This window comes from Myxocyprinus asiaticus, chromosome 37 (assembly GCF_019703515.2).
Source record: "Myxocyprinus asiaticus isolate MX2 ecotype Aquarium Trade chromosome 37, UBuf_Myxa_2, whole genome shotgun sequence".
Lineage (NCBI taxonomy): Eukaryota > Metazoa > Chordata > Actinopteri > Cypriniformes > Catostomidae > Myxocyprinus > Myxocyprinus asiaticus.
Window position 1 is genome coordinate 26,719,436 of NC_059380.1, and position 14,562 is coordinate 26,733,997.

A 14,562-nucleotide genomic window follows, 5' to 3' on the forward strand; every position below is an offset into this window, starting at 1 on the left:
ACACTTTGTAATGCCCATTTATTTCCATTGCACAGGACAGTGAAGAAACCCTCTCAGATGACTGTCCTTTGGAGGAAGTACCTGTAAGTGCATAAATAACTTGACTTAAGTTATATATACACATGTACCTATTATTTCTGACTGCAATATGAGTTACAGGAGTCCACATCCACAGAAAGGCCCACAGAAGAGTCTGCACAGAGAAGTGATACAGAGGTGGGAGGTGTTGTACTTTTCCTTTTTATTTTTGTTGCATGAGGCGTGTATTGTTCATTGTTTTGTCCACAAATGGCACAGGGTGACATCCGTTCCCTATATAAATGGAGTCTTCAACACAAAATTGAGTATTTTTCCCTGAAAAAACAAAATTTAAGGGGATAAATAGAACTTGACCACTTAAAGAAGAAGAAACTGGCACTAGAGATAGAGCTGCTTCAAAAGGAACTTCAGAGTAAGTGCTAATACACCATTTCACACAGAGTACTATTGTTGACCTTACATAACAATATCTCTTATTGCAGGCAAAGAAAACTGATTACAGATTACTTTTCTTTACAAAGAATAATTGAAATAAAACTCTCAAGGGACTAAACATATTTGTCTTCTCTTTTATTAAACTTAACAAAAATGGTGTTCCACAATTCTGTCTCGTGCAGCTCTGCCATAGGTTGGTTCAAGTGCACTGGCTGGAGGTGATCATCAGGCTGCACATCCACCACAGGGGTCCTCTCCTTTCTGATGGTGGCAATGTTGTGTAATACGGCACATGCAACAATAATGTCGCAGGCCCTGTCAGGTGCAACCCTCAGACTTTTCAGACACTGAAATCTTCCCTTTAGTTGCCCAAAGGTCATTTCAGTGCATGCCCTTGTCCTGGCTAGAGCTGCATTGTAACGGGTTTGTGGTCCGGGGTTTGGGTCAGGGAATGGCGTCATAAAATACTGCCTGCAGGCATAGCCCCTGTCTCCAAGCAGGATCCCGTCATAATCACCTGTATAATGGGAAAATGCAGTTCTGTTAGGCCCAGCATAAGTGTATGTAATACAGTGACCCTGCCATCTATATTTTCCCTTACCACGTTCAAATAATGTGCATAAATGTGACTCTCTGAAAATTATTGAGTCATGCACAGATCCAGGCCATTTTGCTTCCACATTTGTGATATGGCACATAGAGTCACACACCATCTAAGAGATTTTAGTCAGTCAACTGTATATTTTTTTATAACATTCCTTTTTTAATTTGATATAATATTACTAATCTGGAATATTAAGAATCCTAATAGTAATTTACCTGCACATTTACACTGTGAACCCCCTTTCGGTTCACAAAATCCCCTTCATTGGGGCCTGGTGGGGCCTTGATGGGGATGTGTGTGCAGTCTATGGCACCAATCACATTAGGGAAGCCTGGGAGACACATAAGTCATACTTAATGGCATGGTTATGATTTCATGATCTTCATTAACAATTTTTAATGTATCTGCAATGGCGAAAAAATTCTGTTTTACAACCTGGGGGTTAAGTGGCTTGGAAATACCACAAAAACCCCTAAACACTGCTTGAGCGCCAGGTAAACTTTGTGAATGGCATGACAGACAGCACTTTTCACCAAGTTCTCCGCATCTCCAATAGTGTAAAGGAAAGTGCCACTCGCAAAGAATCTCAGGGCAATGCACACAGTTTGTGCTGTGGTTAAAGCCCGACTCCGACAAGTCGAACATTTAATATGTGGTTCCAACAAATTAATTATGTAAATGACACCCTCATGAGAAAACCGATATTTCTCAAAAAGTATAGTATCGCGCTGCGCTAAAGCATCCTGTCTATCCCGCAATGCGCGATTAATTCGAAAAGGTCTGCGAATTATCCTTGCACCTTCCGCAACAGGTTGCTGTCATAAAAACGTACAAGACATGGCTGTTACAGACTTCCCATATCACCTCAGCTTATAAAGCCGCAATCTAATCTTGTTTACATGAAATAAGCCTGCTCCCAAGCAGGTTTAAGCTTACGGACCTGTTGCTATGACAGCAAGTCCAGGATGAGTGTCGAAGAACCTAACAATCCAAGATCATGACAAATTGTCAATCAAATCCAGCTAACTGAGTTAGCAACATACAAAGAATGGACTGCTGGTGTGTGCTCCTGTTTACAAGCTTTTGTGGAGCGTATCTTTTTTTATGTGGACTGTTAACTTTGGGATTAAGAAACGTCATGGTTACTTGTGTAACCTCCGTTCCCTGATGGAGGGAACGAGACGTTGTGTCGATGTAGTGACACTAGGGGTCACTCTTGGGAGCCCGAGACACCTCTGGTCTTTGATAAAAGGCCAATGAAAATTGGCGAGTGGTATTTGCATGCCACTCCCCCGAACATACGGGTATAACAGGAGCTGGTATGCAACCACTCATTCAGGTTTTATGCTGAGGAGCCGATATAAGGTCCGGCCATTTCAGCGGGTAGTTCAGCATTGTGGCAGGAGGGACACAACGTCACGTTCCCTCCATCAGGGCACGGTGGTTACACAAGTAACCATGACGTTCCCTATCTGTCACTCACTCGACGTTGTATCGATGTAGTGACACTAGGGGTCCCTATACGAAACGCCACAATTGGCTGAACTGTGTTACGTGAACTGGCAGTGTGTGGTGGGCAGACTACTGTGTGGCTCATAGCCAGCACACCAGGTCATCATGTAACCTCTCCCAACATAGTTATGAGTGTTGAACGGCCTTTTTTAGGGACAAGTCGACTACCCAAGAGATAGAGACAGGCTTAACCCAGTTGTGGCCTCTTTTCCCCTTCTCTTTTTTCCACTCCCTAAAAAAGAAGGGGGATTATCCGACTGGGACGCCATGTCTAGTCGGGGGGTGTCCCTCCCAAAGGGAAGACAGCACGGAGACCACACCTCACCCAAAGGGGGGGGGGGTATTTAAGTGGAAGGATACGTCACATGGTCTTTCCAACCATGTGGAGAGTCTTCAAGGTAGATCCTGCCTAATGGGGGAGGAGTTACTACAAACATGGAGACTGGGGCAGAGGGGCTCTGCCCAAGGAAGACGCAGTTTGCTGATAGGGAAACAAATTAGCGGAAGATATATATATCGCATGGGGTTAGCCTTACAGGGAACCGCCACATGCGGAGCACCTACCCCAGAACAGGACTCTTAGCATGTGTACTGGGCCAGCAGCGAATCTCTCCGAAAACTTGACTGCCACAGGGCTCGGAGGAAGTCAACCAGGGAACAAACTTGTGAACACTACTGGGAATTAATGGCGCACATCTTCAGCTCAAAAGGAGGTGGAAGGCGCTATGTGCAAGCGATACACCCGGCCGGCTATCCTGGGCTTATCTGCTTGTGTTGCGTGCCACTACCTGGGACAAAACCGGTTCCACCTGGAGGTTGTAGAACCTTGCAAAGGTGTTGGGTGTTGCCCAGGCCGCTGCTCTGCAAATGTCTGTTAGAGAGGCACCTCTGGCCAGGTCCCAGGAAGCCGCTACACCCCTGGTAGAATGGGCTCGTAGCCCTACCGGGGGCGGCATGTCCTGGGCGAGATATTCCATAGTTATGGCATCAATGAGCCAGTGGGTGATCCTCTGCTTGGAGACAGCGCTTCCTTTCTGCTGTGCACAAAGCAGACAAAGAGCTGCTCAGAGATTCTAAAGCTCTGCGTGCGATCCAAATAAATGCGTAAAGTGCGCACCGGACACAGCAACAACAGGGCTGGGTCTGCCTCCTCCTGGGGCAGTGCTTGCAGGTTCACCACCTGGTCCCTAAAAGGGGTGGTGGGAACCTTGGGCACATAGCCCGGTCAGGGTCTCCAGATCACGTGAGAGTAACCTGAACCGAACTCCAGGCACGTTTTGCTGACAGAGAACGCTTGCAGGTCACCTAGCCTCTTGATGGAGTCAGGAGGGCAGTCTTCAAGGAGAGTGCCTTAAGCTCGGCTGACTACAAAGGCTCAAAGGGGGCTCTCTGTAGACCCTGAAGAACTACAGAGAGGTCCCATGAGGGAACGAGGCGCGGAGGGATTCAGCCTCCTGGCGCCTCTTAGGAACCTGATGATCAGGTTATGCTTCCCTAAGGACTTACCGTTGACTGTGTCGTGGTGTGCTGCTATGGTACACCTTCAAGGTGGAAGAGGACAGCCTCCCTTTCAACCTCTCCTGCAGGAAGGAAGGCACTGATCCGACTGCGCATCTCTGGGGTCTTCGCGTCGGGAAGAACACCGCTTAGCAAACAGACGGCACTTAAAGGCATACAGGCGCCTCATAGAGGGGGCCCTAGCCTGAGTGATCGTGTCTACCACTGCAGGTGGTAGACCGCTTAGGTCTTCCGCATCCCGTCCAGGGGTCAGACATGGAGATTCCAGAGGTCTGGTCACGGGTGCCAGAGGGTGCCCCGTCCCTGAGAAAGAAGGACCTGCCTCAGGTGAATTCGCCAGGGGGGAAGGCTGTCACGAGGAGCGTGAAGTCCGAGAACCACGTCTGGGTGGGCCTGTAGGGTGCTACCAGGACGACCTGCTCCTCGCGCTTTCCAGGATGACCTGCTCCTCATCCTCCCTGACCTTGCACAGGGTCGTACCAGAGCGGGCAGTGGGAGGATTTTTGTCAGGCGAAAAAGTCCACCTGTGCCCATCTGAATCGACTCCATATCAGCTGGACCACCTGAGGGTGCAGTCTCCACTCTCCCCTGAGGGTAACCTGCCATGACAGCGCGTCCGCTGTAGTGTTGAGGTTGCCCGGGATGTGAGTGGCTCGCAGAGACTTGAAGTGCTGCCGACTCCAGAGGAGGAGACGCCGGACGAGTTATGACATACAACGAGATGCTACCATTGCCATGTTGTCTGTCCGAACTAACACGTGCTTGCCCTGGATCAACAGCCGAAACCTCTGCAGGGCGAGCAGAATTGCCAACAACTCGAGGCAGTTGATGTACCAATGCAGTCACGGACCCGTCCAGAGGCCGGCGGCTGCGTGCCCGTTGCAAACAGTGCCCTAGCCCATTTTGGAGGCGTCTGTCGTGACCACGACGCGCCTGGAGACCAGTTCTAGAGGAACACCTGCCGGTAGAAACGAGAGGTCGGTCCAAGGGCTGAAAAGGCGGTGACAGACCGGCGTGATGACCACGCGATGTGTCCTGTGACGCCATGCCCATCTCGGGACTCGAGTCTGGAGTATATATATATATATATATATATATATATATATATATATATATATATATATATATGAATATAATGCCAATATTAGTTTTTTGTGTGTAGTGCATATCATGTTTTAAAATTTGTGAACTAAGTAAGTGTAAAGGGATGGTGTTTAAACAAAGATTTTGTATGAACTGTAAAATTAATAACTAATGTCTTTGAAGTCAATCCTGGAATAACTGCAGAAGTTCACATAGATGCATTGTCTTAGTTGGCTGATGAAGGCTTTTGTTGGTAATTAATTGATAGTCTGTGTGTTACTTTTAAGAGTGTAGTCCATCATTACACCAAGGTGACACAGGCAGAGATCAGTAAGGTGCATTGCAGTTCAACTGGCAGGTCATTTTGGTGAGGTTCGGTGAGGTCCATCCTAAGTCCAAGGTTCAGGCAGTGGCACATGAACTATCCAATGTCTTACGGTTGGAGTTGGCACCAGTTCATCCTCTGAAGCCCATCGTAGTAGACTGAATTGATATCTGGCTGGCACCGGCTGCAGTTAGTCATCATCACTCAGTGACACGTAGCAGTGGAGTCCGACACCAAGCAGAAACGGAGCTGGATTCGGCCGGCACTGGTAACTTTGGGATATGAATCCCACGGTTGAGACAGGGAAACAAACAGCATAAGATTAGTGTAGATGCCATTCAATTTATTGTAGAGTATAGATGATAGATTATGATAAAAGTTTACGGTTCCGGCAGACCTAACTAAAGCAACCTCATTATGAGTTGACAGATAAATGAGGTGTTTGCCTGGCTGAATAGATGAGTCTTTAGTCTAGACTTAAACTGTGAGAGAGTGTGTCTATGTCCAGTGTTTGGAAGACTATTTTATAGTTTAAGAGCCAAATAGGAAAATGATCTACCTCCTTTTGTGGATTTTGATATTCTAGGTACTATGGACAGACCAGAATTTTGCGATCATAAAGAACGTGATGGAATATAGCGTGGTAGAAGGTCATTTAAGTACTGCGGAGCTAGACCACTCAGAGCTTTGTATGTAGTTAACAAAATTTTAAAATTAATATGAAATTTAACAGGTAGCCAATGTAACAACGATGAAATGGGGCTAATACGATCATATTTCTTGGTTATAGACAGCACTCTGTCTGCTGCATTTTGAACCAATTTAAGTTTATTTATTGCAGGATATCCTCCCAGTAATGCATTACAATAATCTAGTCTTGAGGTCATAAACGCATGAATTCATTTTTCAGCATCAGCAACAGAGAGCATGTGTCATAACTTAGCAATATTTCTGAGGTTGAAGAATGCTGTTATACAAACATTGGAAATTTGATTTTCAAAGGACAGATTTGTATAAAATATAACACTTAAATTATATGCTGTAGAAGACAACGTAAGAGTAAATCCATCAATAGTCAAATTATATTTTAGCATCTTATTTTTTAGAGGTTTGTAGTCCAATAATTAGTACCTCTGTTTTGTCAGAATTGAGTAGAAGAAAATTTCTGGCCATCCAATCTTTGATTTCATTGATACAATCTGCTCATTTGGAGAATTGTGAAATTTCGTCAGTTTTCAAAGAAATATAAAGTTGAGTATCGTCGGCATAACAGTGGAAACTTATTCCACGTTTCCTAATAATACCTCCCATGGGAAGCATATATAAGGAGAAAAGCAGAGGCCCTAAAACCAATCCCTGTGGCACTCTATACTTAACTTTTTTTTTAATTTGACAATTCCTCATTTACACAGATAAAAGTGGTAGTGGTCTGCTAAATAGGACCTAAACCATGCTAATTCAAGTCCACATATGCCGACATAATTCTCAAGCCTACTCAAGAAAATGTCATGATCTATGGTTTCGAAGGCAGCACTAAGATCTAAAATCACTAGAAGAGAAATGCAGCCATGATCAGATGGTAAGAGCAAGTCATTTGTAACTCTGATAAGTGCAGTCTCTGTACTGTGATGGGGCCTAAATCCTTACTGAAATTGTTCATATATACTCTTTTTCTGTAGAAATGAACATAGTTGGGAGGACACTACCTTTCCTAATTTTTTTGACAAAAATGGGAGATTTGAAATTGGTCTATAGTTAGCCAGTTTTCCAGGATTGAGCTGTGGCTTCTTAATAAGTGGTTTGATAACTGCCATTTAAAGTTTCTTGGTACATGTCTTAAGGATAGCGAGGAGTTAATAATATTAAGAAGAGGTTCTGAGATTACATGGAACACCTCTTTTAAGAGCTTAGTTGGTATTGGATCTAACATTCATGTTGTTACTTTAATGTTTCGATAAGTTTTGTTAGTTCTTCATGACCTATGACAGCGAAGGATTGAAGTTGAGGAAAATTATGAGCACTGTTTTCTGAGGTGCTGTGACATACGATTGCATCATTCCAATTTTATTTCTGATGATTTCAATTTTATCAGTAAAGAAATTCATGAAGTCATTATTAGTGTGCTGCGATGGAATATCTGTTTCAGTCGAGTCTGTCTGTAGCTACAGACACTATCCCTCCATGCACTGCAAAACACCTCTAATTTTGTATTCTTCCACTTGCGATCTGCTCTCTTGAGAGCATGAGTATGATCATTTTACCATGGTGTGGGCTTTTTACTTTAATCTTTAATTGAAGGGGGGCGATACTATCAAGAGTGCTAGAGAAGACTGTATTTGGATTTTCTGATATTCAAGTTATTCTAGACTTTTTGGCTTACTGAGTATATGAGATAAATCAGGAAGCTATCTTTAGTGGTTGAAAGAACAGTTCCACCTGAGCAATAGCGTGGTGTAGATTGAGTGGCATTAGTTGATCGCAGCACACGAGACGAGGTAATGATCTGAGATGTCATCACTCTGCGGAAGAATTTCAATAGTATCAATATCAACTCCATATGACAGAATTAAATCTAGCATATGGCAATGAGTTGGTCCTGTCACATTTTGTCTGACTCCAAGAGAGTTTCGATATCGATAAATGTTAATCCCAATGTGTCATTTTCAGTATCTGTGTAAATGCTGAAGTCACCAACAATTAAAGCTCTATCCACAGTAACTACTAGATCTGATAGAAAATTAGCAAATTCAACAAGGAAATCAGAATACTATCCGGGTGATCTATATACTGTAGCAAGCACAAAAGACTACAGAGATTTTTTAATTGTATATGATGGTGTCACATAAAGCATTATTAGTTCAAAAGACTTAAACTTATATCCTGTCCTCTGAGTAACACCAAAAACTTCACTGTAAATTGGAGCAACACCTCTTCCTCGACCCTTCAGATGAGGCTCATTTTTAAAACAATAACCTGGGGGAGTAGATTAATTTAAACTTTTACATTTACCAGCAAAAAAAAGAAACATAGAAGGAGAGGTAAATGCGCTGGTCTGCTGGTGAGGATAAAGAGGAAATCGAATATGCTTGTGGCCTGTGCTTATCCAGTGTTTCATCAGATCTGGCTCCAGCCTGTGTACCCCCCCCCCAATCCCCCCCCCCCCAACCTGCTACAGATCTCTGGCGAATGTCAAGAAAAATACACAGGTGGAGAGATGGAGTAAATCACGGCTACCTCAAGGCACTGGAATGCTCGGATCTGTTGTCACTGACACTGCCGCCAGGTCCCACTTTAGTAAAGGCTGTGCTTTTAAATGTGAGATCTCCCTCAAATAAGAGTTTCATAATTCATGGCTTTTGTTTATTACACAATCTGGACTTTTTATTTTTAACCGAGATGTGGCTGGACTCTGCCAGCTGCCTGAGGACTTTGATGTCTTCAATACCCCTAGAATGACCGGTTGAGGTGGAGGTTTAGCTACAATGTTTAAACATGTTTTAAAATGCCGCTTACTTTCATGGGAGAAATATAGTAGCTTTGAGCTGCAAATGTTTAAGATGGAACTGTTTAATCCTGTTTTATATGCTCTTATTTATCTTCCTCCTAAATATAACAAGGACTTTATACAGGAGTTCTCAGAATTTTGTATCCTGCATTGTTCCCACAACTGATAACTTTTTGATTATTGGTGATTTTAACATTCATGTCTGCTGCCTGTCTAAGACTTTGGCAAAGGAGTTCTGTGAACTTGTTGATTCATTCAATCTATTATAGTCAGTAAATGACTCCACACATAGACATGGTCACACACTAGACCTTGTGTTGTCATTAGGACTTCCTGTTAATAATGTGTCAACTGAGGACATCTATTTATCTGATCACAAAGCTGTGCTTTTTAATGCTATCTTTCCTCCTGTCATTCCAAAAAGTCCAGTGGCAGAGTGTTATTTTTGACCTGTTAGTGAGTCCACAGTCCATCTTTTTGTGAAGCTAATGCTGCCTCCCCTCTCATTAATGTCATTCAAACTCCCACACCCTCTTTAAGTACAGAAGAGCTGTTTACTTTGTTTAACACTCTATGCCTCGAAATCATGGATGATATTGCTCCACCCAGGCCTAGAAGCTCCAGGTCTCAACCACGGCCTTGGATCAATGAAAACATCCGTGCCCTTAGAGAGGTCTGCAGAAAAGTGGAGCGAAAATGGAAAAAAGACAAGCTTCAGATGTCCCTAGAGGTGTTGAGAGAATCTCTTTCTAGCTATCAGCTCGCAGTCAAAACGGCTAGGGAAAGATACTATTCAGATGTAATTCAAAGAAATGCTCACAACCCTAGAATTTTATTTAGTACTGTAAGCAAATTGCTACAACCATCAAGTACATAATTTATTGACGTAACTCATGAAGTTTGTGAAGACTACCTAAGATTTTTCTTACATAAGACTGAGCTTATTAGATCACATATTGTATCTACACAAAACCCAGTATTGTATTGCTCTGCCTCTGCTGTTTTTCCCCAATTTGAGCCTATAACTCTGTCATCTCTAGCTACTATAATAGAGCATGTAAATCCTTCAACTTCCCCATCTGATCCTGTCCCCCCAACGTACACTACTGGTCAAAAGTTTTGAAACACTTAATCATTCTTTATTATAATTTTATTTGTATTTTTTAATTTGATTTTTCACATTTTAGAATAATATTAAAGTCATCAAATCTATGGAATAACATAAATGGAACTATGGGAATTATGTTGTGACTAAACAAAATCCAAAGTAAATCAAAACTGTGTTATATTTTAGCATCTTCAAAGTAGTCACCCTTTGCCTAGAATTTGCAGACATCTACTCTTGACATTTTCTCAACCAACTTCTTGAGGTATCACCCTGGGATGCTTTTTAAACAGTATTGAAGGAGTTCTCATCTATGTTGGGCACTTATTTGCTGCTTTTCTTTATTATTTGGTCCAAGTCATCAAGTTAAAAAATGTATTTTTTTTTTTTTTATTACATTTCAGATTTATAATTAAATAAATTATATGGTGGCACAAATATATTTTTGTCTACAAAACTAATTTCAAACATTTAAGCATACGCCTTCAGATCAAAATATTTTTAAGATCATGAGAATCATTTCAGTTAAGTTTTTCAAAACTTTTGACCGGTAGTGTATGTTGAAGTATTTGTTTGAAATCGTGAGGCCTAGTCTGCAGTCTATGATTAACAGTTCTTTATGGAATGGTATTTTTCCTATCAGTCTTAAGCAGGCAGTGGTTCAGGCTCTTATTAAAAAAAAAAATCTTGATCCAGCTATTTTAAATAATTATCGTCCTATTTCTACCATTTTATCGAAGATTTTAGAGAAAGTTTTTTTTTTTTTTTGTCTCAGCTTTTTTCATTTTTAGAAGAAAATGATATTTTGGACAGATTCGAGTTGGGATTTAGAGCTCAGCACAGCACAGCACAGAGTCTGCTCTTTTGAAAGTTTTTAATGATATTTTTTAGCCATCGACTCCGGTCTCTCTGCTATTTTAATTATGTTAGAACTTAGCGCTGCCTTCGACACTATTGACCATGCTATACTTTTGGATCAGTTGAAGTGTGAGGTTGGCAGATTATTACTCTGTAAGTGTGCTTCAAGTTGAGTAGCTTCTGTTCGTTCAATAATTTTCTAAATGAAAGGAAGATTGGAAATAGGCCAGTAATTATTTAGATCACTAGGATATACACCAGGTTTTTTTTTAAGAATTGGAGTAATTGAAGCCATTTTTTGTGAGGAAAGAACAGTAGCAGTAGATAAAGAAGAGTCTGTTATGGCTTTAATAATGGGTGAAATTGAGGTAATGCAGGCTTTAACCAAAGTAGTGGGCAGAGGGTCAAGTGAACAAGTGAACAAGTCTTGGACTTAGTAATACGTTTTGTAATATATTCTACTGATGAAGATTCAAAGGTGGAAAAAGTAGTGTAGGGCTTTACTGGTTATTTAGATCAGTGTTACTGTCAGAAATAATTGATAATTATTTCTTTAGTTATTAATTAATATTTAAATTAATTAATTGAATCTAACTCATTAAAACCTCATATGGGGCTCCAGTAAATGTAGTGCGCTATGTTTAGGAGCGGGTTTGGTTATTAGCAATAATTAATAATTATCAAAGATAATTATTAATTATTAAAAACAATAGAACATTGATGAGAATCAATGTTAGCTTTTTTAATCCTTTAAATCAACAATTATCAAAGATAATCACTAATCATTAACATCGATGAAACATTAATTAAAACTAACGCTAGCTTATTGATCCTTCAAATTCAACAATCATCAAAGATAATTATCAATTATCAAAAATCAATAGAATATTAATAAGGATTAATATTGCCGGGGCACCACCCTGGAATCAGGGACTAATAACCAGATAGTATAACAGTCTCAATATTAGATTGTTTTCTTAGGAAAACCGACATCCGAAGAATATCGATTTTTGGAGAAAAAAAAAAAACAATGAATGAAGGCTTGAATCCGAGCACTGACATCCCGTCAGCATGTGACACAGGTGTTAGCAAAACAAACCAAAACACTTCTCCTTGAAATATAACAAAGTTTATTTATGCAGTATATCAATTAATAATTAATACAATGCAGTCAATAAACTTCCGACTTAAACTACAAACTAAACAGTGATATGATTAGATATGGAAATCAAAATAATCCTATAACACATGAGTGTATGTGTGTGAGAGGGAGAGTGTGTGTGTGTGTGTGTGTGTGTAAGGAGAGACGCGCACAAAATGGCGGACGTGACTCGTGGAGAGTATGTCATGCGAGACTTCCGGCCAGAGAATATGGCCGCGAATGTGGGCAAAGAGAAACCAGTCAATGGCGTCTACCAGTTTACTGTGTGTATCCGCTTGTACGATAGATTAGAGACAAAGCTGAGCTTTTTCACGAAGCTACCTACTAGCCAAAAATGTGTGCGAGAATGTTGGTGAGGGGTCGCGCACGCATGTGTGTGTGTGTGTGTGTGGTTAGTACGAGAAAGAGAGAGAATTAAGTGACGGCCCCAAAGCCAGTTTCACGATCGTGGAAGAGAAAGCAGCTGTTAGTTTATCAATCAGAAACGTGGTGGACTGCTCATAAACCATCCCGCGGTCTTTGATTCTTTAATGGATAAACTCAGTGTGCCGGTCTCACCCGCGATGGCGGAAATGCACAACAGTCCAATGTGGTTGGACTACAACACAGCAAATCTCATTTGTGATAATTAATACCTTGAGTATTAATCCCAATGAGCAGACATGGCTGTCCATAAACTGTATAAGCAATAACCTTGATACACAAGAATAACACACTATAATATTCTATCTATGCCCAGACGTAAACCTCTTACTTGAATTGCATGAGGATGCACCTAGAATGTGTGTTCATCCGTCCTTTAACTCCGACTCAGTTCCTCGAGGCTCGGGTGATGACGGGAGGCCGTTTCCTCACTCTGTCGGCGGGCGGTACGACTGCTGATTCTCGGCAGGCTGGTGGAGAAATCAGCGAGGCAAACGGATGAAGAAGTGGATTGCTCGGCAGTCTCCTTTGGATCCGTTAGAGTGTTTGGTGGAACACAGAGTAATATCAACTCGTCCAGCGATATGGAGTTTGTATGGCCACAGTTTCAAGTCGGACGTTACTTCCTTGTGCCACGAGGCTACACCTGAGAGCAGCGATGAGCTGTGTCTACGCACGGCGAACAAAGTTGCTGGAACCAAATCCCGGAAGCATTTCAGTGGTATTTGTACTCCTGATGATGTCATGGTTGAGGGGCGTTCTGTCGTGTGCCTCATCCAATAGGAGTTGAGAGTTAGATCCTTTAGTGAGCAAGGCTTCAAGGGATTTGTAGTCTGTTTTGGACTCCCTTTGTTTGATTTTGGCACGGTTTTTATCAGTAAGATTTAAGACTTGGTATGTGGGCCTGAGTTAGGTTTTACGACTGTGTTAGGCCTGCCTCTGTCTTCTATCTGAATACATGAGGCCCAACAGTAGTATTGGGCAACCACACTTGGCTATTCCAAACTGGGGAATCACTAGACACAGAAGCAGAGCAAGCCAGTTGCTGATGGATATTAGCAATTTTAGAACTTAAGAATGCCACAATGGCTGAACATTAGGTAAATAAGGGAAGTAAAATGAGAAGAAACAGCTTCTGGAGGATTCAGTTATTTTTTAAAAGTATTAAACAAAATCTGTGTATTGCTCTGTCCAGAATTAATGATGTTTGCGTAATAAGATGATTTAGCAGGATTCGGTGCAGTTTTGTACAAAATCAAATGATCAGAGTACTTCTGTTTGTGTACGGTAAGACCAGTTATTTTATGCAATCAATCCAATCGACGACCCAAAACATTTTGGTGCCGGAGCTCAGAAATAAACCATGGAGAAGAATAAACAAATGGACTGTATGGGTTTTCACAGGAACCAGAGTGTCAAAAATATGAGAGAGACTATCATTATTATAACTGACCAAATCTGACGTAGAGAAAGAGAGGCAGCTGAAACTAACAGAGTGACTGATTACTCTATCAAGATCATTAAAGTTGACATTTTTAATGTTGCGGAATGATTTACAGAGATTTGATTTAACTTTTGATAAGGGAACAGAAACATAGAAGAAAACAGTCTTGTGATCTGAAATGGGAAGTTCAATAGAAGTAAATGTACAGGGCAACAAACTAAATCTAAAATGTGACCTTTATTATGTGTTGGAAAATTAATAAACTGATTGAGGACATAAATATCCAAATCCTTATAAAGAGTACAGGTGGTATTATCAAAATGAATATTAAAATCTCCCATTAGGATAATATTAGGGGACATAGTACACAGATTTGTTAGGATGGTGGATAATTCAGTCAGGAAAGTACCTGAATGATAACGTTGTGTAGATTGAGTGACATAAGCTAATCGCAGCGTAAAATTGATGAGGTAATGATCTGAGATGTCATCGCTCTGCAACATAATTTCTATAGTATCAACATCATCTCCATATGACAAAATTCAATCT

At 41.4% G+C, this 14,562-nt stretch overlaps 1 pseudogene; it reads right to left on the bottom strand.

The window, feature by feature from the left end:
* Nucleotides 1-587: 587 nt before the first annotated feature.
* LOC127428015 (putative nuclease HARBI1) overlaps nt 588-14,562 on the bottom strand; it is a 31,211-nt pseudogene continuing 17,236 nt past the window's right edge.